At 50.2% G+C, this 24,598-nt stretch overlaps 1 protein-coding gene and 1 long non-coding RNA gene across 3 annotated transcripts in view; one reads left to right on the forward strand and one right to left on the reverse strand.

Annotated features, from left to right (window-relative positions):
- Nucleotides 1-486: 486 nt before the first annotated feature.
- LOC132534871 (uncharacterized) lies at nt 487-7,407 on the reverse strand. 2 transcript variants are annotated; one of them, XR_009546616.1, is made up of 3 exons: nt 7,241-7,407; nt 2,554-2,655; nt 487-671 (listed from the first exon to the last, which is right to left on the reverse strand). It is a non-coding gene; the product is annotated as an uncharacterized LOC132534871 (long non-coding RNA). The 2 variants fall into 2 exon arrangements; XR_009546617.1 differs by lacking the exon at nt 487-671 and adding an exon at nt 1,718-2,364.
- Nucleotides 6,107-24,598, forward strand: part of ABHD2 (abhydrolase domain containing 2, acylglycerol lipase) — an 83,790-nt gene continuing 65,298 nt past the window's right edge. The window contains exon 1 of the mRNA XM_007516759.3: nt 6,107-6,260. The gene's annotated coding sequence lies outside the window, so the exon portion shown is untranslated. The remainder of the gene's footprint in view (nt 6,261-24,598) is intronic.

Raw genomic sequence — 24,598 nt, forward strand, 5'->3', positions numbered from 1 at the left:
GGAGGCTGGAACAACTTTTTGCCTGCGTGTGTGTGTGTGTGTGTGTGTGTGTGTGTGTGTGTGTACACGTCTGTGCGCACACTTCACAAGTATTTTCAGCACTGGGCCCTATGTAATAAGACGAAGTAGTAACATGGAGTTTATCATCCAAACTGAGGCCATTTCAGAGTGAAAGGGAGGCAGGGTTACAACTTTGTCAGCACAACAGGCACAAACCCAGCTGAGCCTTGATTACAGACAGCCGCCCGTGCAGGCTGGTGGAGACAAGGTGCTCATCATGGTTGCTTTGACTGGCCAGCCGGAAGCGTTTCCCAATAACAAGAAGAGTCCCATCCTGTATTTCATCAGAGTCCATCCGCCAGGATCACTTAGACCTTCTAAACAAACTCATCTCCGTGATCAGTGAGCAGCCAGCCAGGGTGCTTGGTCACACGAACCCACAGACTGGACTCTGACAGAGCAACATTGGGGGACTGAAAAGGACCTCCGGAGCTACTGGCAAGATTTCAAGACCATCCAGGTGACAGCCACATCCTTTCCCACTGCCCTGTTGAAGGTGAGGAGGTCTGATTTCAAAACTATCAATTCCCCCGGACCCTTTTGGGGAGAAGAATATTCCAACGGGATATTTCTCTCACCAGGTAGCTAGTGCTGGTAATACAAAGCTGAGGCTGTTGGAGGGAAGTGGGATAAGTGGAACTTTCTACCCAATTCTGCTGTGAAGCTGAAAGATTTAAGTTTATTCAACAAAAATTTAAATCCCGAATTTTCTAATCACTACTTGTGAGAAACAGAATTTAGAAAATAGATTCACCGGGAGTCGGGCGGTAGCGCAGCAGGTTAAGCGCACGTGGTGCGAAGCACAAGGACCGGCATGAGGATCCCGGTTCCAGCCCCCGGCTCCCCTGCAGGGGAGTCTCTTCACAGACAGTGAAGCAGGTGTGCAGGTGTCTGTCTTTCTCTCCCCTTCTCTGTCTCCCCTCCCCTCTCGATTTCTCTCTGTCCTATCCAACGACAGCAACAACAACCACAACAATAATAACCACAACAATGATAAAAAAATAAAAAAAACAAGGGCAACAAGAGGGGAAAAAATGTCTTGAACCGGTGTAAGGATCCCGGTTCAAGCCCCCGCCTCCCCACCTGCGGGGGAGTTGCTTCACAGGAGATGAAGCTGTCTTTCTCTCCCCCTCTCTGTCTTCCCCTCCTCTCTCCATTTCTCTCTGTCCAGTCCAACAATGACGACATCAATAATAACTACAACAATAAAACAACAAGTACAACAAAAAGGAATAAATAAATAAATAAATATTTTTTAAAAAAATAGTTGGGCTGTCAAGCATGAATTCCTGAGTTCGATCCCTGGCAACCAAGTACCAGTGACGTCTGGCTCTTTCTTTCTTTTCCTTCCTTCTTTCCTTTTTCTCTCTCTCTCTCTACTCCTATTCCTCTCATTAATAAATAAATAATTAATATTTTAAAAAAATAAAAGAAATTAATCCATAGTCTGGGAAGTGGTACAGCAGATAAAGCACTGAACTCTCAAGCATGAGGTCCCGAGTTCATGTACCAGGTCCATAGCAGCACAGGTACCAGAATGCAGAATGATGTCTGGGTTTTTTTCTATTTCTCTGCCTATCATCTTCATGAATAAATAAATTAAATATTTTAAAATAATAATAATAAGTTAATCTCCTCAGAGACAGGCTCTTAAATGGGCCCTACAGTGACTGCCACCACTTCCTGATTGATCCATCAATGGACTGCAGTGTGGGAACCTCTCACGTGTGCAGTTCCACCACTCCTGAGGGAACGTCTCCATTTTGTCACTTCAGATAGAAAGAGAGGGAGAGGGGAGTTGGGCGGCAGCACAGCTGGTTAAGCGCACATGGTGCAAAGCCCAAGGACCGGTGTAGGGATCCCGGTTCGAGCCCCTGGCTCCCTGTCTGCAGGGGAGTCACTTCATAAGTGGTGAAGCAGGTCTGCAGGTGTCTGTCTTTCTCTCCCCCTCTCTGTCTTTCATTTCTCTCTGTCCTATCCAACAGTGACATCAATAACAACGATAACCACAACAGTAAAACAACAAGGGCAACAAAAGAGAATAAATAAATAAAAAATTTTAAAAAGAAAGAGAGGGAGAGGCATCACAGCACCACTCCACCATACATGGAATTGTCTCTGGCGCCATCCTGCTGGGACTAGGGTCCGGGGCCTTATGGGTGTTAAGCTTAGTGTACCCTACCCAGCAGGCATCTCCTGGCCCCTCTGATTGCCAACTATCCAAAGCATTAATGAGGTAGGTGCTGCTTGATGCAACTCATTTGCTCCTCTCAGCACCCCGGGAAGGAAGCAGGATCCTATCACCTGTATTTAAAGTAGGAAATGGGGCACCCTGAATGATGGCACCTGCCCAAAGTCACAGGGTCAGGAGGAAAGAGGGCCAGACTCAGCCCAGCAAGCAGAGGCTCCAAAGCCCATGGCTCTCGGCCATCCCTTAAGGATTCAGAGTATTGGAAATGGCAAGAAGAGAAAAACGGCACACCCCGCTCTCACCAGGCTCCCTGTGGTCTCCCGGGACACGAGGACTTCCAAGGGCCAGGCAGGCTTGCAGAGGGGCCCAGCTGAGCTGACGGTCACTTCTGCTCCTCCACAGACCTGCAGCATTCAGAACGGGAGAGGGCGCAGATGTTCTGTCCTGGTTCTCTTTATAACAAGGCTCACTCCTGCTTCCTAACCACACTAGCAGTCCCAGGCCACATCTTTCCAACCCTTCCATCCCAACAGGCTACTAAACTTGAAGGCAAAAATGAGTCCCTCTGTCTCCTAAATGGCCTCCTACAGAAATGCTTTATGGTGTGAAATAATGTCGAGTAGGCAGAACATGGCAAGAGCCCAAGCCCAGAAAAGGAAGCAGAGGTCAGGGATGAAGAAGCAAACAGCAGGCTGTGTGCTGCAAACAGTAGTGGGTCCCCTTTAAAGCGGCCAGAGAGGGGGCCTAGTGGTGGTGCACCTGGTTAAACGCACACATTACCATGTGCAAGGACCCAGCTCAAGCCCCAGCTACCCATCTGCAAGGGGGGACATTTCACAAGTGGTGAAGCAGGTCGTCAGGTCTCTCTCCCCCTCATTATCTCCCCTTCCTCTCTCAATTTCTCTCTGTCCTATCAGAAGGAGGAGGAGGAGGAGGAGGAGGAGGAGACGGAAAAGAAAAGAAAAAGAAGGGGGAGTCGGGCGGTAGCGCAGCGGGTTAAGCGCAGGTGGCACAACCGGCATAAGGATCCCGGTTCGAACCCCGGCTCCCCACCTGCAGGGGAGTCGCTTCACAGGTGGTGAAGCAGGTCTGCAGGTGTCTGTCTTTCTCTCCTCCTCTCTGTCTTCCCCTCCTCTCTCCATTTCTCTCTGTTCTATCCAACAACAGCAACAACAATAATAACTACAACAATAAAACAACAAGGGCAACAAAAGGGAATAAATAAATAAAATAAATATTTAAAAAAAAACAAAAAAAAAGAAAAGAAAAAGAAAAAAATGGCCACTGGGAGCAGTGGATTCGTAAGTGCCAACACCAAGACCCAGTACTAACCCTGGTGGCAATCAATCAATCAATCAATAAATCAATAAATCAAACAGCCAGAGTTGCAGGGGACAAGATGCATCTGTCCTCTCCCTCCCTGCATCCTGAGCCTCCCTTTGAGCCTCCGTGACACCATGTTTGAAAATTCCTGACCTGGATGGAGGTCCCTTTCCTGAACCCTTGGCTGTGTTCCTCATGAGGGGAAAGCCCATTGCACAACACCGGCTCCGTCTGCTGCTGACTCCTGGCAGCTGCTTTTTGTGGCTCTGAATCAAACTGGAGAAACCTCCCCAGATGTCAGGCGCCACTTCGGGCCTCTTAAGGCTTAACGAGACATCTCTCTTAGCAAACATGGGCTGGCCATGTCTCTTAGGCCTGTTTCTTAGCACATATACAGATGCAGGTACGGCTTCCATATCGTAGAGATCAAAGATGCAAGAACCGAACAACTACAGAACAACAACAACAACAAAAAAAAATCTAAGGCTCTTTTCTGGAAGCTCCAACTACTTTAACACTTTTGCGGTCCCTGATTACAATCCTTTTCTGCCAAGCCTGGGCTTATCTTTCTCAAGACGGGAAATTAGTATAGGGGAATATAGAAGCATTTTTTAAAAGATTTTTTTTAAAGTATTTATTTATTTATTGGATAGAGACAGCCAGAAATCAAGAGGGGAAGGGGGTGACAGGAAGGGAGAGAGACAGAGAGACACCTGCAGCCCTGCTTCACCACTTACAAAGCTTTCCCCTTGCAGGTGGGGACCGGGGGGTTCGAACCTTGCACACTGTAACATGTGCACTCAACCAGGTGCGTCACCACCCCGGGGGGAAAGTATTACAAGTATTACAGTGATTTATTTATTTTTACCAGAGGGGTGAAGCTCTGGCTTCTGGTGAGAATAGGGTTCAAACCTGAACCTCTCCTACCTCAAAGCCCATGTGCAGAGCCACTACTACCCCAGGTCAGCACTCTGCATGCCTTTTTTTTTTTTTTTTTTTTTTTTTTTTAATAACATGATCACAAAGTGGAAAAACATCAACAGCAAAGGATTCTTTCTTGGGCTTCACTCTGACACACCACGGTAGGTGGGCGCTCTCAAAGGCAGACCCAAGGATGAGAGGCTAAGTTCAGACCTGAGAGGCCCTTCCCCCCACACACTTCGACTTTCATACCTCTAGGATGGGTGCTGGTTTGCAACGATCCCTGACAGACTGTGTGCAGTGGTTTCTGGTCCAGAGTCCATGACCACACGCCATGAACCTTGATGCTTAGATGGGTGGGCAGCAGAAAGCTAGCTCTGTTTTCTCTTGTCATCATCCTGAAATGTGTTGGGGGGAAAAAAACAAAAAACGACAACAACCGAGTATAACTACAAATTCCACGTCCCTTCTCAGGCTGACTCCATTCTTCCCTGCCATGTCATGTGCTCCCTGGCTCTTGCCCTCTCTGCCCCTACATTGCCCTGCGAGGATGGCCCTGTCTGCCCTACGGGGGTTTGCTTTTCAAGTCCGTCAAGTGTTCTGTTCTTGGTAAGCACATGCCATTGCAAAAGCCTGTTTCAGTCTCAGAGAATTTTCTGACTGGGCCCTGTTCCAAGGACGGAATGGGGGTGAGTGGGTGGGGGACCAGTCGGGATGATTCAGTCAGTCAAAAGTACCTACTGAGGACCAGACCCTAGGAGTGTTTACCAGTCATTTAATCTTCTTATCGACTTCTGTTGTCACTCCCATTCGCCAAAGGGAGAAGAAGTCCAACTGCTTGCAAAAAAGGGTAAGTGACAAGTTCATGGTGGTGCAACTAGAGGAGGGAGGGGGCGGGGGCTCGATTCTAGGGTGACCCCAAAGGGTACGTTCTCACGCTGAGCACAAGGCATCTCAAAGGCAGTGGGGGCAGACGGACAGAGGCGCCTCAGAGAGGCGGGACAGTGGGGGCAGTATTTGTAGGCCACACTCAATGTCCCCCATCACCAACCCCCAGTGGCCTGAGGCCTCTGCCTCCACTTCCTTTCCTCACCTCACGGCCCGGGTACTCCCGGCACCCCTTTTCCTCTCTCCCAGGACATGACCCCCTGTGTCACCCTCTGGGTCCCAGGCTACAAGAAACCCAGTCATGTTGCCTGGGGTCACCAGCCTCGAAGCTCCTCGACCCAGAAGACAGCGGACTTTACCCAGCCTCCTCACCCCCCCCAAATAAAACAAAAACAAAAACAAAAAACAAGCTTGCGGTCATAATTCTCTCTCGCGGCTGCTCCCCCGCCCCCATCTACCTCAAACACGCCCCATCTTTCCCTCCTACCTTTCCACAGCCCCGGCCCCTCGACGGGCTTCATCCAATAGATTCCCGCTGGACGGAGAAAGACACCAGAAGTGACCAATTGCCGAGGGCCTCCCCGCCTCCGCCCTGACGAGCAGCTCCACAGACCAATGGGCTCCCCTCGGAACGCGACGAGAGCGAGGGGCTACGAGAGCGGCGGCTGGGCGGGCCAATGAGCGGGCGGGTTCCCGCGTCGGGGGCGTGGCAGAAGCGGTCGCAAGGGGCGTGGCGGCAGTTGCCTGGGCGGGGCCGGTAGCGGCGGGAGTGCGCTGGCCAGGGGTTCCGGCTGCATTTCCATGAGCGCCGCCGGCCGTCGCGGAGCTGCGGGGACCGGACGGGGCGAGCCCGGTCGCGACAGTCCACCTCGCGCAGGTAAGGCCGCGGCCGGGGGAACGCTCGGAGGCCGGGGCAGCGCTCCGGAGCCGCGGGCCTCGGCCCAGAGCCGCGCTCGCCGGCGGGGGCTCGGCCCACTGCGCGCCCCTCGGTCGGGCTTCCCGAGGGGCCTGTCACCCGGCGCCGCGGAGCCCCTGGGGCCGCGGGCGGGGCTGGCGGCCTGGAGCGCGGCGGGGGCGGGCACGCCTTCCTGCAAGCCCTTTGTCCCCTCCTGCCCGGCTGGAGGGGGATCACCCCGCCGGGGCCTGGGCCAGGCGTCCCTCCACCGCCGCGCACCCCGTGGCTCCGGGCGGCCGGGTGATGGAGGGACTCCCCCTAGCAGGGGGCGGCCGAGGGGCTTCCGTGCGCCTGGGGGCTTCAAGTTGTGGGGAGCAGGGCTGCCCCCTGGAGGCCCGGCCGGGCCCTGGGCGCGGTGGGCTCCCCCCAGAGCTGTCCAGCAGCGCGGCCGGGTCCCCGCCTGCGTCCGGGCTGCTGGGACTGGAGCTGCCCCCATGGGTGCTCTTGCTCCTGGTGACCTTTGCCGCCTCGCTTGGGGATGGGGCGGGGGCGGGGGGGGGGAGCATTGGTTTGGGAAGCGGACGTTCAGTTCCCCCTACCTGAGTTTTGTAGTCTCGAGAATGGGTGCTAGTAAAGGGACGAGAAAAACAAGGAGACACACACAAGGTCTAGTGGCCGGGCGGGTACAGGGCATATTCCGTGCATGTGCGAGGCCCCGGGTTCCAGCCCCGCCATGCTCTGCTCTACTGATTGGTGTGTTTGTCCGTCTGATCTCTCTGAATGCATGTATCTATCCCAGTTATCTGTCTGTCCCAGACCAGGTTCAATCTCTCCATCACCTACGCTGAAGCAGTGCCCTCTGTTTGTCTCATAAGATAAAATGTGTAGAAAAACAAAAGCGGGTATGCTTTATGGTTTATGTGGCCATCACGGAACTCCTAGGCTTACCCAAGGTGGCCCACCTGTGTTCATCTTCCAGGTTCCTCTGTGTTGGCTGTCCTGCCTCCAGCATTCCAGTTACTGGATCCAAAGGCAGGCTCCCAAATCAGGCTCCAGAGGAAGGCCGGGGAGCACGGAGGTTTTAACCAGATCATTTTCACTCCGATTCAGAGTCACGATCTGTGTCCAGAGATGCTGAGGGTTGGTTTCGTTTTAGCCAAAAGTGAATGGAGAAAGGGAAGGCGTGCAGCCCCTGCCCCTGCCCTGGATCCTTGCCTGAGTGGAGTGCCCTCCTGGCCTTCTGAAGGCCAGGAGGCAGAGAAGGGACCCTGTGGCGACTCACCCTGGCTCGGGATGAATGCACCTTTGAATCCCCGTGGAGAGCAGACCAGTTTATCATTCTGCCCATGGGCCTCATGACCTGGCAGCATTTGGGAGCAGAAGACACCTCATCCAGTGCTTACTCTCCACACATTAGTGAGGAGTCAGACCGGGAGGTCACCAGCTGACCGGCCATCACAGAGCCGTGACTCAGGGACCATCTCTTGACCCTGGATTCGGTCAGGGCCTCCCTTGGCTCCCACACCCTGCCTCATCAGCTGACCCAAAGTTTAAATTCTAGGGAAGCACAGGCTTTGGTGCCATGGTGTTTGGATTTGATTTGACTCTCAGTCCTGCTGTAACCTTGAACGAGTCATTTTAACTCCCCCTGCCTCTGTGTGCTCACCTGTCTGGTGGGTGGGACTGAGATTAGAAGATTGTTTAGAGGACTGTGTGACTCTTTTGGAAGCACTTTGAACAGTGCCTGGCACATCATAGCTGACAGATTTGCTAAAACCCGTGTTGGTTGCCTTTTTGGACAGGGTTTTTTTTTTTTTTCTTTATCTGCCACTCAGTATTTTCTAACAGGAGCTAATTTTTCCCTGCCTCCTCCCCCTCAATTCGTCAAACATATTCCAGATTGCTTTGTGGCACAGATGTCTGTGGGGTTTTCCAAGTCAAAGCTGCATTTATTTCTGATTCTTCTCCCTCTCACTGAATCCCTATTAATCCCGTCTCCTAATTAGCACTCTGTTTAGGCTGCAGATCCCTCTTATTCTCCTTAGAAAGGGGAGAAATGGTCAGCAAAATGAACAACAGTGTTCCCATTTTGTATCCTGCCAGACATGCACCCCCTCACCCTTCTTCCCGGTTGTCAGCGTGATGCGGCCTGATTATAAATGGATGAACATTTTTAGATTAAGATTTCATGAGCCACGGCATTAAGTGCTTTTCGGAAGTTCGGGGATCATGTGTCAAGTGCATGTAAGCAAGTCACTGAGTCATTCGAGTGGAGGGAACACGGGCAGTGCCTGCCTTGCCTGGCACCAACACCAACGTGCCGCTGATTCTTGCAGATCGTCTCGCTCATTTACGGGCCTTTCTGCGTTGCTCCAGTGTTTTTGAGCTTGAAACAAAGCAGCTGGCACATGCAGTGAGACAGTCTTTTTCCTTTTCATGGAAGGAGATGCCCCCTGTCTTCTGACTTCTACCTTCATTTCTCTTGCCACATTCACAGTTTTGATAAAGAGCATTTCTTGGCTTCCCAGCCAGTTCCCTCCCTCTTAATTGGAAGATGCCTATCACCTTTCCTTCTTACAGGAATCCAGTCACCTCGGCTCTTGCCTTTCTCTGCTTCCATGTGTTTTCTCAAATGCACCAAAGGTGACCACAGTGCATCGGTTGACACCTTTTTTTTTTTTTTTTTTGCCTCCAGGGTTATTGCTGGGCTCGGTGCCTGCACCATGAATCCACCGCTCCTGGAGGCCATTTTTCCCCCTTTTGTTGCCCTTGTTGTTGTAGCCTCGTTGTGGTTATTATTATTGCCATTGTTGATGTTGTTCGTTGTTGGATAGGACAGAGAGAAATGGAGAGAGGAGGGAAAGACAGAGAGAGAGGGGGAGAGAAAGATAGACACCTGCAGACCTGCTTCACTGCCTGTGAAGCGACTCCCCTGCAGGTGGGGAGCCGGGGGCTCGAACCGGGATCCTTACGCCAGCCCTTGCGCTTTGCGCCACCTGCGCTTAACCCACTGCACCACCGCCCGACCCCTGGTTGACACCTTCTTAAGAGTTGACTCTGAGTTTTACTTTCTTGAGCTTGGCCATTTTGGAATGGCTTTGGTTTCCTTACTGTGTGTTAACCTGGGTCCCTTCACGTCTTGGTAGAAAGGCCTCTCGTTTGCTTTGTTTGCTGTGGCTCTTTGCTTTGTCCACATGTACTCACCGCCAACAAAGAACACCGGTTCCCCACCACCCTTGCCCAGAGCTTCTGCCCAGAACACAAAATTATTTCTTTGGCCCTGTGGAGGGCAAGGGTAGAATCTGTCTGATGTTTTGTCTGAAACCTGGTCCTTTTGAAAAGCCTCAGCAGAGAGAGAATCATGGGCAGACTTTCTGCAGGCCCTCCTGCGTTCCAGGCTCTGTTTCTTCTTGGACTGTTGTTCTCTAGTGCTCCGTGACCAGTCTAAGGGTGCAGTGACTGTGGCGTGAGGCACCTTAGCCTTCATGTTTCATCTTGGACCAAACTGCCCCAAAGGACAAAGTGCCGGGAGTCCTGGCCACCTCTGAATGTGGCCCTAAGCTGGAATTTAAATTTTTTTTTTTACAATGTAACCCCCTCTAGGTCCTCCTCTGCCATCATGTTCCAGGACCTGAATCCTCCCCCCACACCCCAGAGCCCTTGACTTTGGTGCAATACACCAACTCCAGTCCAAGCTCTGCTTTGTGTTTCCCTTCTGATCTTATTTCTCAGCTTCTGTCTGTGATTGAGATCATCTCATATTCATCCTTCTCTTTCTGACTTATCTCACTTAACTTGTTTCTCTATAAGCTCCATCCAAGATGAGGTAAAGAAAGTGAATTCAAGGGAGTCGGGCAAGTATCGCAGCGAGTTAAGCGCACATGGCGCAAAGCTCAAGGACCGGTGTAAGGATCCTGGTTCGAGCCCCTGGCTCCCCACCTGCGCAGGGGGGGAGGGGCTTCACAGGCGGTGAAGCAGGTCTGCAGGTGTCTGTCTTTCTCTCCCCCTCTCTGTCCTCCCCATCTCTCTCCATTTCTCTCTGTCCTACACAACAACAACACCAATAACAATAATAATAACTACAACAATGATTACAACAACAATAACTACAATAAAAAACAAGGGCAACAAAAGGGCAAATAAATAATTTTTTTTAATTCATAAAAAAAAAATGAGTTCACCGTGGACATTTTTTACAAAGATTGATTTAGTTGTTAATGCTAAAGAGTGAGAGAAAGAAGAGAGACCCATAGCATCACTTGGGTACAGAACCTCATGCGTACGAGTCAGTTGCTTGAGCCATACTGTGCCCCCTCCCAGACCACTCAGGACGTTGTTACCCCATGAGGCTATGCCTGCATTGACACCATCCATGTGCTGTCATGGCCACCCACACTTATGTCCTCTGTACACGCTTGTTTTTGTGGCCTTGGTTCTGGGGCATCATGATTGGGGATTTAATGTTTTCTTTTGATAAGCTGACTGATGGGGACAAGCTAAGCTGGCCAGTTGTTCCCTGCAAAGCTTGTCCTCTGGACAGTGTTACATGCAGGGCTTGCTGCACGAGGCCCAATCCTTGGGTCTCTCACGAACATGGAGCGTGGCCCTGGCCTGCCTGCTTCCTGGCTCTCTTGTCTTTAGAGGGCACTCCTGAGGCCCAGCAGTGGGAGCACAACTGCCCCATGCGCAAGTGTGCTCTTAAAACTACAACGCTTCATTCAGGTTTCATTTTAAAGAAACAGGTGATGCTCCCACTTGATGACAGAAGATAATGGAGAGCACTCAGTGTCCACCCTGCCTCTGGTTGCCAGGCCTCTCACTTTAGAGGGAAGCCATGCTCCTGAGTTCTTTCTCTTCTAGGGGTGCTCCACGCACGTGCAAGTGAGTCTGAACATCTGTTAGCAAGTCCTTAAGAACTTCTCCCCCCCTGCCTTTTATGCAGATGGGAGTATCCTGCACATGGTTTGTAGAACATTGTTCTTTTTCCCCTCTTAATATTTCTTGGTAGTAGAGAAAGAGCTTTATTTTTTCTTTCTCTTTTTTTTTAATGAAAGCTGTCTGTTTTAGAAATCTGTTTCTGAGGCCACAGAGCCGGTTTTATGTAGGTGTCGGCTTCACACGGACGCCCTATTGTGACCCTGTCTGTGACAGTTTGCAACAGGTTCTCCCCCTGCATCCAACAGTTCCGAGCTTGAGAGGAGAGGGCAGACTGGAGAGTGAGGAACTGCACTCACCCCGTGCCTCTCACCTCTCCTCCAGCCAGAATGGGCTGTGTTGTTCCCTGAAGCATCCCCAGCAGCCCTGCTCTTGTCTCCTGTCCCTTGGCAGCCATGCTGGCTATGTGTCCTTGCTTTGGGCGTCAGGGAGGAGCCCTGCCCTTTATCATTGGACTTCCTGTTTGGGAAGGTGGCTTTGTGAAGCGCCCCACCCTTCCTTCCTTCCTTCCTTCCTTCCTTCCTTCCTTCCTTCCTACCTTCCTTCCTCTCTTTCTTTCTTTCTCTCTCTCTCTCTCTCTCTTTTTCTTTCTTTCTTTCTTTCTTTCTTTCTTTCTTTCTTTCTTTCTTTCTTTCTTTCTTTCTTTCTTTCTTTCTTTCTTTCTTTCTTTCTTTCTTTCTTTCTCATGGCTGGTCCTCCCACAGAGCCTTCCCCAAACCAGCCTTTGGGAGCTTGTTCTGGTGGCTCTGGGAGCCGCTTCCTACTTCTCCACTCCCAGGGCCCGAGCCTGGTCCTGCTGGATAGACAGTCACTGGGGATGACTCTGGAAGCTGAGAGGCCTCCTGTTTGAACATTCTGGGACTCTGCTTATGTTTCATGCAACCACAGAGAGTCAAACATCGCAGCTCGTGTGGCTCTCAGATCTGGCTCATTGTTCTGACTTTTCTTCCAATGGGTCATACTCTTCCTCTTGCTTCTGTTTTCCTCCCAGTCTAATTTGGAGTCATCTCAGAATGGGTCTGAATCTTCCAGATGTTAGTCAGCCAGTCTGTTCTAGAGATACTACTTTCTGGTCTTTGCTTGTTGCTGGGCGTCTGCACGCCATGTGATACATTTGAAGGTGAGAAGTGGCTTTTCTTCGGGGTGCTGGGAAGTGAACGCAGGGCCATACATGTGTGTGATACCACCACTGAGCCACCTCCCCAGAGCACAGAGCCATCATAGCACCACTTCACTGAACAGGGAGCTCCTCCCAGGGCTGCTCACGGTGCTCTCATGTGCTTGAACACAAGGCCTCACACAAGGAAGGTGTGTCCTCTACAGAATGAGCTTTCTCCTCGTCTCTGGGAGGTGACATTACCAGTCACATTTTTTCCAGTGTCTTGGAAGAGTACTAGGAGCTCTGGCAAGTTGTGTTCTTACTCAGCCCGCTACGCTGTGTGCACGCCATGCACTTGGCCCCGCCAGTAGGCCAGTCAGAAGCTACTCAGAAAGTCCAGATTGCTACACTCTAATGTTTCCTTTTCTTTTTTAAAATTTTTAAAAATATTTATTCCCGGGGGCCAGGCGGTGGCGCAGTGGGTTAAGCGCAGGTGGCGCTTAACAACGAACAACATCCTATCCAACAACGAACAACATCAACAATGTCAATAATAATGACCATAACGAGGCTACAACAACAAGGGCAACAAAAGGGGAGGAAAGTGGCCTCCAGGAGTGGTGGATTCATGGTGCAGGCACCAAGCCCAGCAATAACCCTGGAGGGGAAAAAAATATTTATTCCCTTTTGTTGCCCTTGTTGTTTTATTGCTGTAGTTATTCTTATTGTCATCGTTGGATAGGACAGAGAGAAATGGAGAGAGGAGGGGAAGACAGAGTGGGAGAGAAAGACAGACACCTGCAGACCTGCTTCACCGCTTGTGAAGCGACTCCTCTGCAGGTGGGGAGCCGGGGGCTTGAACCGGGATCCTTACGGCGGTCCTTGCGCTTTGCCCGCTGACTCTAATGTTTTCTAATAAGGAAATAAGAAAGCCCTGTTATCTCCCACCATTGCCTCCATGAAGAATAGAAATGTAAACACCAGAGAAAGTAGGGAGGCCTGAACCCTGGAATAAAGAGAACGGGCCTAGATGGCTAAGGAATGTGAGGTGTGAGAGAGCCTGAGGCAGGATCCCACTGTCCAAGCAGGGTCCCACTGTCTTCACTTTCTGTATAACACTGCCCGCTCGCCTCTCGCTGGGAAACCAGGCCACCCATTTAGTCCAGCTCCCCGAGCCATGGCAACATTTCGGTGTTGGCCTCTGTGCCCCGTTTTGTAGGTGGTGTGCTGGCGTGCATCAGTGCTACTGGAAGTGGCTCTCTGCCCCGAGGGGTCCCATGTTGTTCATGTCTCAGTTGTCACATTGTCCTCAGGAACGCGACTTCAGCACATTGCCACGCCACTTCTAGTTTCATGCTTCACCCTGCTTCATTCTCAACTTAGTGTGCCACTTCTGGAGTGCAACAAGACTTGTTCTCAGGGCCCCTAGCTCTTTTCCTGTCCTGCCATAAGATCGTACCCCATCTGTGTGATGGGTATTTCCCAGGCCTGGGCTAAAGGAATGTTCCTGACGTTCATGTGAAATTAAGGATGCTCAAATTTGGGGGCTTTATATTATCAACATTAAAACCATTTTTTTAAAATTTTTTATTTAAGAAAGGATTAATGAACAAAAACATAAGGTAGGAGGGGTACAACTCCACACAATTCCCACCACCCAATCTCCATAACCCACCCCCTCCCATGATAGCTTTCCCATTCTCTATCCCTCTGGGAGCATGGACCCAGGGTCGTTGAGGGTTGCAGAAGGTGGAAGGTCTGGCTTCTGTAATTGCTTCCCCGCTGAACATGGGCGTTGACTGGTTGGTCCATACTCCCAGTCTGCCTCTCTCTTTCCCTAGTAAGGTGTGTCTCTGGGGAAGCTGAGCTCCAGGACACATTGGTGGGGTCTTCAATCCAGGGAAGCCTGGCCAGCATCCTGGTGGCATCTGGAACCGTTTCCAGAGCACACGCTGCTAGCAGCTTCTCAGTCCGCCATCTTCCCCACATTAAAACCATTTTAAAAGTCTCTCCCAAGGCTGGGGATAAGGCTCAGTGTTAGAACACCGGACTTGGATGCATGAGATCTGAACTTGGCTCCAGGCACCACATATGCATAAGCATCCTGTCTAACCCCCTCTAAATAAGTAAGTGAATAAATAAAAGCTTAGAAAAAGAGTCTTTGGGAGTGGTGTTTATAAGCATTCACATGTAGTCACAGACTGTCGTACAAGACGGCCTCACATGAAGCCAGAATGTCCCCAATGCCTGTGATGGGATTGCTCACCTTTCTAGCAAAGGTTGGACAGGCACTTCGGTGTGCAGGGAGGGGTGTGCCCAGGCCACCTAAGAGTCTATACTATAGGATCTGAAGTTCTTGAGAGGCTGGTCGGCTGGACCCCTGGTGGTTCCACGTGTACTAAGCATGTCTGTGACAGGGTCAGGTGTGATTTCCTCTCTGAGGCACAGAAAATCATCATAAAGTGTTGAAGGCACACACCCAGAGCCCAAAAGCTAATGAAAAAATGAAGTAACGGCAAAGATCAATGTACAGAGTATAATAAACATGAAATAAAATATGATCCGGAAGACAGCTCACTTGGCAGGGCCTGCACGCTGCTATGCTTGAGGCTCTGGGTTCACAGCCTGGTGCCACATGGAGCACCTTAGACAGCACCAGTGTGACTCCTTATGGGTACTGGTTGTGGTGCCTTGGTGTCTCTCCCACTCTCTCTACCCCCCCCCCATTTCTATCTCAAAGAAGTACAGAATGAAAAAAAATGGACCAGGGAGGCTGTTCTGCAGTCGTGTCACACATTTGTGAGGCCCCGAGTTCATTCCCCTGTATCACAGAAAAAAGAGTAACTTAAAAATTAATAGTTGAACAAATTGAAAGGAAGTTTGCTTGGTTGGTGTTTTTCTTTCATAGGAGGCTGTGTGGACAGAGACGCAGAAGGGAGCCCTCCAGAGGAGAGGAGTTCCTCTGCTGCTTTCTGCCTTTGGAGTTGATGGTACAGTTTTCTCTTGACATATATGTGACCTGCACACTTAGCAGCAGGCTGTAGCTGGAAGCAGTCCAAACAAAGCCCCTTAGCCACCAGTGACTCAGCCCAGGGACAACGGAGCCCTGACCATAGCTGAACATGGGAGTGAACTTGAGCCAACCCAGTGTCTACTGAGGCTGTTTGTACCATTGCCAACAGTCATTCATTTACCAGCCTTTACTGGAGGAATCGTGAAGGTACAGAGGAACAGAACCAGCAGAGGAAACACATGTCCCTTTACCACCTTCAGCAGCAGCCACAGGACCACTTGTATTTCCTCTGACTCCTGCTGGCCTCACACTATGGAGCTGCAGCTATGACCGCTTCCACAATAGTGTCTAAAGAACCCCTTTGTTGAGTGGAACTACCATTATTACACATGGTATTCCACACAAAGTTAACGGTGATTCTTTCATTGCAGCATTGCACAAATTTGCAACTGCTTACAAGTGGCAGAAGTATTTTGCTTCTAAAGGTTAATTTTTCTGAATCAGAGTTCAAATGAAGTTTTGTTCATTGTGATTGCTTTCTCTGCTGTTAAGTTCCCTCAGACCTCAGATCCACTTCCTTTTCTTTCCCCCCCTGCAATCTGTGGGAGAAGCTGGGCCTTTTGTCCTATAGAGATGTTTATTTACTTTGGAACAGGAAATAGAGTTGCATAGTAGAACACCCAAAAGCTGTAACAAGCTCACGGTAAAAAGCCTTCCTCCCCAGAGGTCACGAATGCTCCTAGTACCTGGTGTAATTTTTCAAGGATACTTTATGCACATCCACAGCAAATGTATATGTATCTGTGTCCTATTTCTCTTTTATAGAACTGGTAGCATGTTGTACATGGCGTTCTGTTCCTTGCTTTTTCACTTATCACTGAGGGATGCTGTGTCTCAGCAGATTTCTATATGTGTAGTACAACATCCTATTAGTTTTACTCAAGTATCCAATCTACCCCCTCATGATTGAGGGAACACAGTACTCCCTGGGTTGTGGAATTGTTCTGGAGTCTTTCACTTGCTCAGCAAACATTTCTAAAGCCTTCTCTCTCCTCTGGCCTCTGCCACGGGGCTCCTCTGCCCCGCTGCCTGAGCACCCTCCCTCGGCCCCACCACGGCCTTCCAGGAAGGCTGCTGAGCGCCCAGCCCCTCCCAGCCTCCTTTGGGGCCTGAACTATACCCATACTACAGACTTCAGCCTTCAGATTCCAACTCCCAGGCCACGATTCCCTTCTCTATTCTGAGCATGTAAATAAGTGTTGACTCATTCTCATTCATGACATTGCAAAATGCATCCTTCTAAAGAGTGAGATGACAGGGAATGCCAAGGAGATTAAGCCTTTAATGGATAGCTTTCCCAGACATAAAGCATGATCCCTCACCCTTCCATTCATGTCACCCATGTCTCTATTTGTTGACTCCATATTGAGAGCTGGCTGTTGTACTCAAATCGCGAGAGACAGGTTCACTTGCTCCCATAGAGCTTCTAAGAGGCATGTCTGGGAGGCTCTCTGGGTAGGAGAGGCCTTACAGAGTATCTGTCAGTGGGGTAGAGTGCCGGGACCCATCCAGCTCCATGGAGGCTTCAGAGACAGTTGGGTGGTAGTTGGAGAACCTTCCCTGGACCTGTTTTCTGTCTTGCATTATAATAACACAGAGAATTGTTGTGAGAACTAAATGAGGTAATGTCTGAGGACACCCTTTATAAACATTAGATTACGTAACTCTGGTCTCTTGCATTTTGTGACATGTTGGGGAAGTCACTAAAATAATGTCTTTAAATCACAAGCATTTGATCAGCCATCAGACTCTTCAAACAGAAACTTTCATAGCCACCTAGTCCCTTCTATTCCTTCTTCTTAAGAATCTCGTGACTTGTTAATCAATCAGAGCTCACTAGGATCTGGGGCGAAGGACCTTCAGCCCTAGCCTGGAGCTGACAAACTTATAGTTGCCCTGAGTGACAGATAGAATAACCTATGAGGGGAGTGGATAGGAATAACTCTGTGTGGCCAGCTTGTCCCCTGCAGAAGATGGTTAAAGTGGGATTGTAGGGATGGTTCAGGCAAGTTCAGGAACTGGATACAGCTTAGGTGTGGACCCTGATATTTAGAGAAAGGAGAAACCTCACCGCATCGCTCCAGCACCCATTGTGCTCCTTGAGATGGTAAGGATCAAACCTAGGACCTTAAGCATAGTAAGGTGTACACTCTGCTGACTGAGCTTTCTCCTGGCCTTTTTGCTTTTCACTGAAGTACCAAGACATTCTTTAAAGTAAGTGTGTGTGTGTGTGTGTGTGTGTGTGTGTTATTTATTTATGGACCGATAAAGAGATAGAGAGGGAAAGAGATAGAGACACCTGCAGCAATAATTCACCACTTAGGAAGCTTCTTCTCCTGCAGGCTTGAACCTGGGTTCTTGCATGGTAACTTGTGCACTCAACCAGTATATCAATTTGGCCCCATGTCAGGACCCTCTTATAATCCTTTAGTCCTAGCTAAGGAAACTAAGGTGCAGAGGCAAGGTCGCACATCCAGGAAGTGGTAGCATTGCGGGCCGGCCCCAGCTATTTGTCCCTGAAGCCTAAAATTTACTGTGTCGTAAGCCTGGCCTCAATGCTCCTCCATTCTCACTCACCTGCAGGAAGCCTCTCAACAAAACTGAAATCATTGTGACACCAATTATTCTGACCTATTTCCACAAACCTGTTTCAGATACCGAAGATAATTGAGGAAGGAGTTTTCCGTTTTCCTTAGACATTTGAAAGGATTCCTGTTTTATAATTCCACCATCCTCTTGATCTAGGTTAACGTGAGATTAATTGTACTCAAATTTATATTGCTGGGTCACATAGCCTCTTGTCATTTGGAAAATTCCACGGACTCTGGCTCTGAGTGCTGTGGAGTGGCGGGAGGCATGGGTCTGTTGACTGCCTTTCTGGGTTTATCTGTGTGGGTAGAGGTCTGTCTACCTCCTCTTTGGGGCCCTTTCTTTCCTCCTGCCTCCCAGGTGCTCGATTTTGCTTGGACTTCTCTTTCTTTGTCAGTAGTTTCTGAAGTACATGGCCTCAGTGACAATCTCCCCAGAGGACATTTACTCTCAGAATAAGGAAGGTGATGTGCTGGGCTTTCCCCACAGCAGCCAGCAGCATTCTTTTTTTCCTTTGACCAGAGTACTGTTTAAGGTCTGACTGGTGTTGGTACTGGAGATGAAGCCTGGGACCTCTCAAATGCAAGTCCTGTGCACTGCCAGTCTCTCTCCCACCAAGCCAGCATTCACAGAGCGCCCATGGTGTACCCGACACTGTCACTCTAAGCTTGTGCGGAGTTCATACCTGAGGGGCGCTGAGACGGGAGAATCCACAGCAGAGGTGAGCGCGAGGTAGGAAAGGCCTGCAAGAGTGTTACTTGATGCCAGGCTAGGATGGAGGTTAGAGACAGCACATCCAGTGAGGCTTGTCGTGCCGTGAAGGAGGCTCTGGGTAGAGCCCAAGCCACATAGGAACACTGCAGCTCCATGGATGGTAGTGCAATAGCAGCTTTCTTCTCTCTTTGTCCCCCCCCCCCAATAAATAAATAAATAAATAAATAAATAAATAAGAGAACAGAAGGGGTTGGGGTTGCTACTCACTGGTAACACACACGTGAAAGGCCCTGGGTTCAGTGCTTGATGCTGCAGAAAAAAATGCCAAGATGGGAGGCGATGGGATTCCAGGACCTGGAGGAAGCTACCCCTCTCTTTGCCATGGAAGTTTCTACATCATTCAGCAGGTTATACAGAACTGTTGGGAGGCCAAGGAGGTCTTGGGGTGATGGTTTAAATGGCCAATGACAGTGCCCACCCTCTGCCCTTGGGTCAGGTTATGTATGGCCAGATAAATGCCTCTCACAACTATTGCCATATGTCTGTCTCTTGGTGCAAGGGCTAGGTTGTAGAAGTGCTGGCATTCCAAGCTGATTTCTAGAATGCCCTGGAAACTTCATTCCACAGTGACTCACTAGCCTGGTCTACCCACCTCCAGCTTCTGGCATTCTTTGGTCCTGGTTAAGCCTGGGAGCCATCTATGTCCTTACCATCTCTGCCTTTCCATCACTTCCTGGAACTTTGCTATCTGAACCCCGCTTCTGCTTTCTGCCTCTCTTGTTTGAATTCCTCTTGTATGTCCGGTCAGTACTTCTGTGTTTTTTGTTTGCTTGCTTGTTCTTACATAGTTATACATGGGCAGGTGCCGACTTCTAATTATTTCATGGGTGTCATAAATCACACTTTTCCCCTGTCTCCATGGAGCTTAGAGTGCAGACAATGTCTTTGGTGCCCTTGAGGGCAGAGTGGAATGCTAGAAGGGGATGTTATTTTGAAAAACATTCTCAAGGATCCTTGTACGAGCCCCCGGCTCCCCACCTGCAGGGGAGTTGCTTCATAGACAGTGAAACAGGTCTGCAGGTGTCTATCTTTCTCTCCCCCTCTGTCTTCCCCTCCTCTCTCCATTTCTCTGTCCTATCCAACAGTGATGACATTAGTAATAAAAACAATAATAAATACAACAATAAACAACAAGGGCAACAAAAGGGAATAAATAAATAAATAAATATTTTTTAAAAAGAAAAACATTCTCAAGTGATATTGACACCTTTTATTAGTTTTTTAGGGTGATGCCTGGGGGAGCAGTACACTGAGCAACCTCTGTGTGTTCCCCCTCTTTTTTAAATTTCTACATACTTGGGGGAACAGAGAGATAAAGAGTAGGGAGGGAGAGAGAGATACAGAGAGGAAAGACACCACAGTCCTGCTCCATCATCCATGGAGCTTCCCCAGTGCCATCCATGGGTCTTTGCTTTGGGGCAGTGCACCTAGCTGATGATTTGGGAGGGCTTGCAGAGACCCACTGTGGCCTTGGGTGGAGTTAGGTATACTGGGGTGGACTCTAGCAAAAGCCTGCCTGAAACAGGCCAGATGGAGACCAGAATCCAAGGAAGAGCTACAGAGGCCAGGAGTGGCAGCTGGGACGTGCCCTCAGACTTTAAGAGGATGAGAAAGTTTGCTTCTCAAGTGGGAGGCAAGAGGTGGCAGGCCTAGAGCAGTCATGTGATGCTGGCAATGGACAGATCCTGGGCTTGCACCCACTTTCTCTCTCTCTCTGTTTGGTGAAGACCCCAACTATGTCAGCCCAGGGGACTGCCCTTTTCATCCTAGAGCTATTGACTTTGTTTCCTAGATCTTTCAGGGTCCTCAGTGGGAGGGTCTGATAAGGTCAGGCTGAGGACCGCCTGGGGACGACCCCCATGCTCTTCATGTCTGAGAATCCTCTTGCTGCTTTGAAAATGAACATGGTTCTAATCTTCAAGTGCTTACTAATAAGGCAGCTTCTAAAAGAACCCAAAGCATGTTACAGAGCTAGCTTGACTATAACTGTGGACATTTTATGATTATATTTTAACTCATGTTGATTGCATTCAACTTCTAATTACCTCTAGTCCTCAAGTTGTGTCCCCCCCCCCTTTTTTTGACAAAAGAAAAGGAAAACTTTCATAGAATTTAGAATGATTTGCCCAAGGTCACTTGGCAGAATCTGAACTCAGACCAGGTCCCCTGACTGAAGAATCTGCCCCATTGTACCACATGGCTCTTAGTCTGTGTTTTCACATCACCAGAGAGGACAGGCCCCTCCCAGAGCTGCATGGCACAGCTTGCTTGAGAGGGGAGTAACTGCAGGGGCCTCTAGAGGCTACAGAATGAAGACCTGAATGGACCCCTCCTCATCTAAGAGCCACAGTTCAGTGCTGTGGGCTCTGCCGCTTGTGACCCCACGGGAGGGAGCCTGCACAGCCCAGGACAGAGGCTGAGCACACATCCCACACCCCCCACACACACTCCTTCACAGGCAGCCCGGGCGCCCCAGCTCAGCTGTAAATGTGCTCTCTACCTGGTGAGTCATCTCTCAGCCCACACTAGACTTTAAGACACATATATTATAATATAATAATGAGTACTGTTTTATAAATATGATATTTATGTTTATTTATACACAATATTACATATTCTATTTGGAATATTATAAATATAATGCACACATACAGATATGTATTTAGAGGGCCAGAGGAGCACTGTGACATGTGTGGTGCTGGGAATTGAACCCAGAACCTCATGCCTAGAAGTCCAGAGCTCGACTACCATGCCACCTCCCACAGTATGTGTTTTAGTCCAGAGTGTAGAGCTAGCAGGCCTCTGCATCACACTGCCTACCCACATAGAGAATTCGAGGCTCTCCACCGAGCTCCTCATGGCTGGTGCTCCAGTCTAGGCTGGTCTCAGTGGCAGAAAAAGCCGGCCTGTGACCTTGCTGCTCCCATCTCTAGAAAGCACTGGTTCTGGGGATCGGGCAGTAGCACAACAGGTTAAGCACACATGGATCCCGGTTCGAGCCCCCGGCTCCCCACCTGCAGGAGAGTTGCTTCATAAGTGGTAAAACAGGTCTGCAGGTGTCTTATCTTTCTCTCCCCCTCTCTGTCTTCCCCTCCTCTCTCCATTTCTCTCTGTCCTATCCAACAACGAACGACATCACCAACAACAATAATAACCACAACATGGCTACAACAACAAGGGCAACAAAAGGGAGAAAAAATTGGCCTCCAGGAGCAGTGGATTCGTGGTGCAGGCACTGAGCCCCAGCAGTAACCCTGGAGGCAAAAAAAAGAAAGCAAGACAGAAAGAGAAAGCCCTGGTTCAGCCAGTGGGTGCTTGCTGGTGACAGGCCTGCTTCCAGTATTTCAGTATTTCAGCACGAGGACTCAATTAGCTGCACGGCTTTGCTGCTGGTGACTCCGTCAGCAGCTGTTTCAGTTTGGTGACTGTTTCGTGGGGACCGGGGCCTAGTAGCCACTCCTGACATTTAAATGAGAGGTCCCTGTTTTCCGGTGCAGGCTGTCTTTCCTCTTCCAGGGGCTAGCAGGACACTTTCTGAAAGAGCCACAGGCCAGATGAGTGTGTGACCCTCTGGTCTTCTGGAAGAATGAGGTCCTATCGAACCGTTATCCCGTGATTCTGCACAAAAGGCAGATAGATTCAAGGTCTTGATTTTGATGGCACCTGAGAATCACGTTGGCATCCGTGTGTCTGATTATCTGTAAGTCCCTCTCCTGCTCTTTACCAAACTGTGACTCCAGCCACCCCCATGTCTCGCAGGCCCCAGTTTGTCAGCTGACTGGGATGCAGTGCAGGTTGCTTGCTGCCTCCTCTCCCCGCTTCCTGGGCTCGTGCACTAGCAGCACATGGGAGCACCATGGGGGAGCTTTGAGGAGCTGGGATTGAAGGGGGTACCCAGCGCTGGTAGACAAGAACATACCCACCCCAGAACCCACTGGCCCTGTGTCTGCCACTGCCCCAGCCTCAGGCGGAGAGAGGGACTTAGCACAAAGGACCCTCTGCGAGGGAGGAGCCGCTGGCCTTGTCCCTGCTGACTGCTTCTGGGCTTCTCTCCCATGGCAGAGTGACATCTTTTGCTTTGACTGCTCTGACTTCCTTGGCTAAAAGGCAGACAAAGGAGACAGGGCCTGACCCTCATCTCTGTTTTCTCCCCAAAGGTGTCCTGTTGCCTGCAATTAGGGCTGACTGCTTTTAATTAAGTTGCCTCCCAGAAGGCTGACAGCTTGGGGTGAGGTGAGGTGGAGGGGCCAGGCTGCATTTTGTGGGCAGGCCCAGTAGCCTCGGGGACTATGCCTGGCCCTTGAAGAGTCTTGCAGATCTTACTGCAGAAAGGAGGTGTGTGACCAAGGAGCCCCAGGCAGAAAGGGACAGGCCCAGTGGGACCCTGTGTGATCCTGCGGCCACCCTGTTCAACTCAAAACCAGCACCCCCCTTGGCAGTGCCCATGGCCCCAGACAGTCTCTCACTTCTCAGTGACTTATCAAGTCTAAGAAGTTCTCCTGTGTTGGAGTCAGGAAGAGTTTCCAGCCATCAGAGGAGGGTTGGAGGAGGCCAAGCCTTCAGCCAGCTGGTGATTTTGTTGTTGCTGAGGCCCTTGGGGCACTTCTGTGGTGGTTTCTCTGTGGGGCAGGGAGCCCTTGCAGGCAAAGTGAGAGAAAGGTGGCTAACATTCAGGGCGTTTCCTGTGGGCCAGTGCTTGTTGATTTATTATTTGTGATTTTTGTAGTACAGTGTCCAGGAATGAATCCAGGATCTCACATGTACACCATACCTGAGTGACCTCCCTGCTCCAGTTTTTCACTCTGGGGTGTGTGTGTGTGTGTGTGTGTGTGTGTGTGTGTTAGGAGTAGAGGCTCAGGCAGGGAAGAGGAGACACTACAGCACTGCCCACTATCCATGGTGTTCCTGTGTGGTGCCAGGGCTGATCCCAGGCCCCCCCCCCCCATAGAGTGGTGTGCACCCTACTAGGAGAGCCATCTCCTGATCGCATGGGTTATTGTGGAACCTGCTGAATGTGTTCGAAGTTGGCTGATGGAGCCTGGAGGGGTTCGGTGACTTGCTTAGGACAAAACCTTTACTTGTGGGGCTAGGACTTGACCCTGGACTTTCTCACTGTAGGGCTGGAACCCAAAGGAAATCCATGTCTTCCCCCAGGCTGGAAATGGGTGAGAATTCTCAAGGAATTTGGTTTACTTTTTTTTTTTTTTTGAGAAGCTTTTGCTCAGAGTCCCACCCAGGTACTGAAGCTCAGTGGTCAGATCCTTTTGGGTTTGGAGGCTACAAGAAAGAGACACCCACCACCACCACCACACACACACTACAGACATGTCTCTGGCTCCATCACTTGTGACAAGTAGCAGGAGAGGAAAGGCTGGTCTGTTAGCCGGACCAGAGAACATGTGGACACAGACAGGCATATTAACAGGTAGACTGGCTATTCCTGCCAGTTGCCTGGGAAAGAATATGACCCAGGGCCTCTTTGGCCCTAAATTACAGGGAGGTGTTTTCCCATGTTCCTGGAGACCAGAATTTAGAACTCAGGGTGTGGGCTGAGTGGTTCCCTCAGAGGGATCTGTTCTGTGTTTCTTCCCTGGCTTCTGCTGCTCTCCAGCAGCCCCCAGCTCCATGTCTGTGTGTCTGTCTACATTTCCCTCTGCCTACAGAGACACACAGCAGCCCTGGGGCAGCACCTACTCTAGCCAGTGTGGCCTGACCCCATCTTAACCTGCTCATATCAGCGCCGGTCTCTTTCCAGACAGAGCCCCGTCGTGGTCATGGGTGAACTTGAATTTTAAGGAACTGTCTTCATCCCGTTCAGGGGGGAGTGTTTCAGAAAGTACTAGTGTTCTG

The sequence above is a fragment of the Erinaceus europaeus genome, chromosome 20 (genome assembly GCF_950295315.1).
Source record: "Erinaceus europaeus chromosome 20, mEriEur2.1, whole genome shotgun sequence".
Taxonomy (NCBI): Eukaryota; Metazoa; Chordata; class Mammalia; order Eulipotyphla; family Erinaceidae; genus Erinaceus; species Erinaceus europaeus.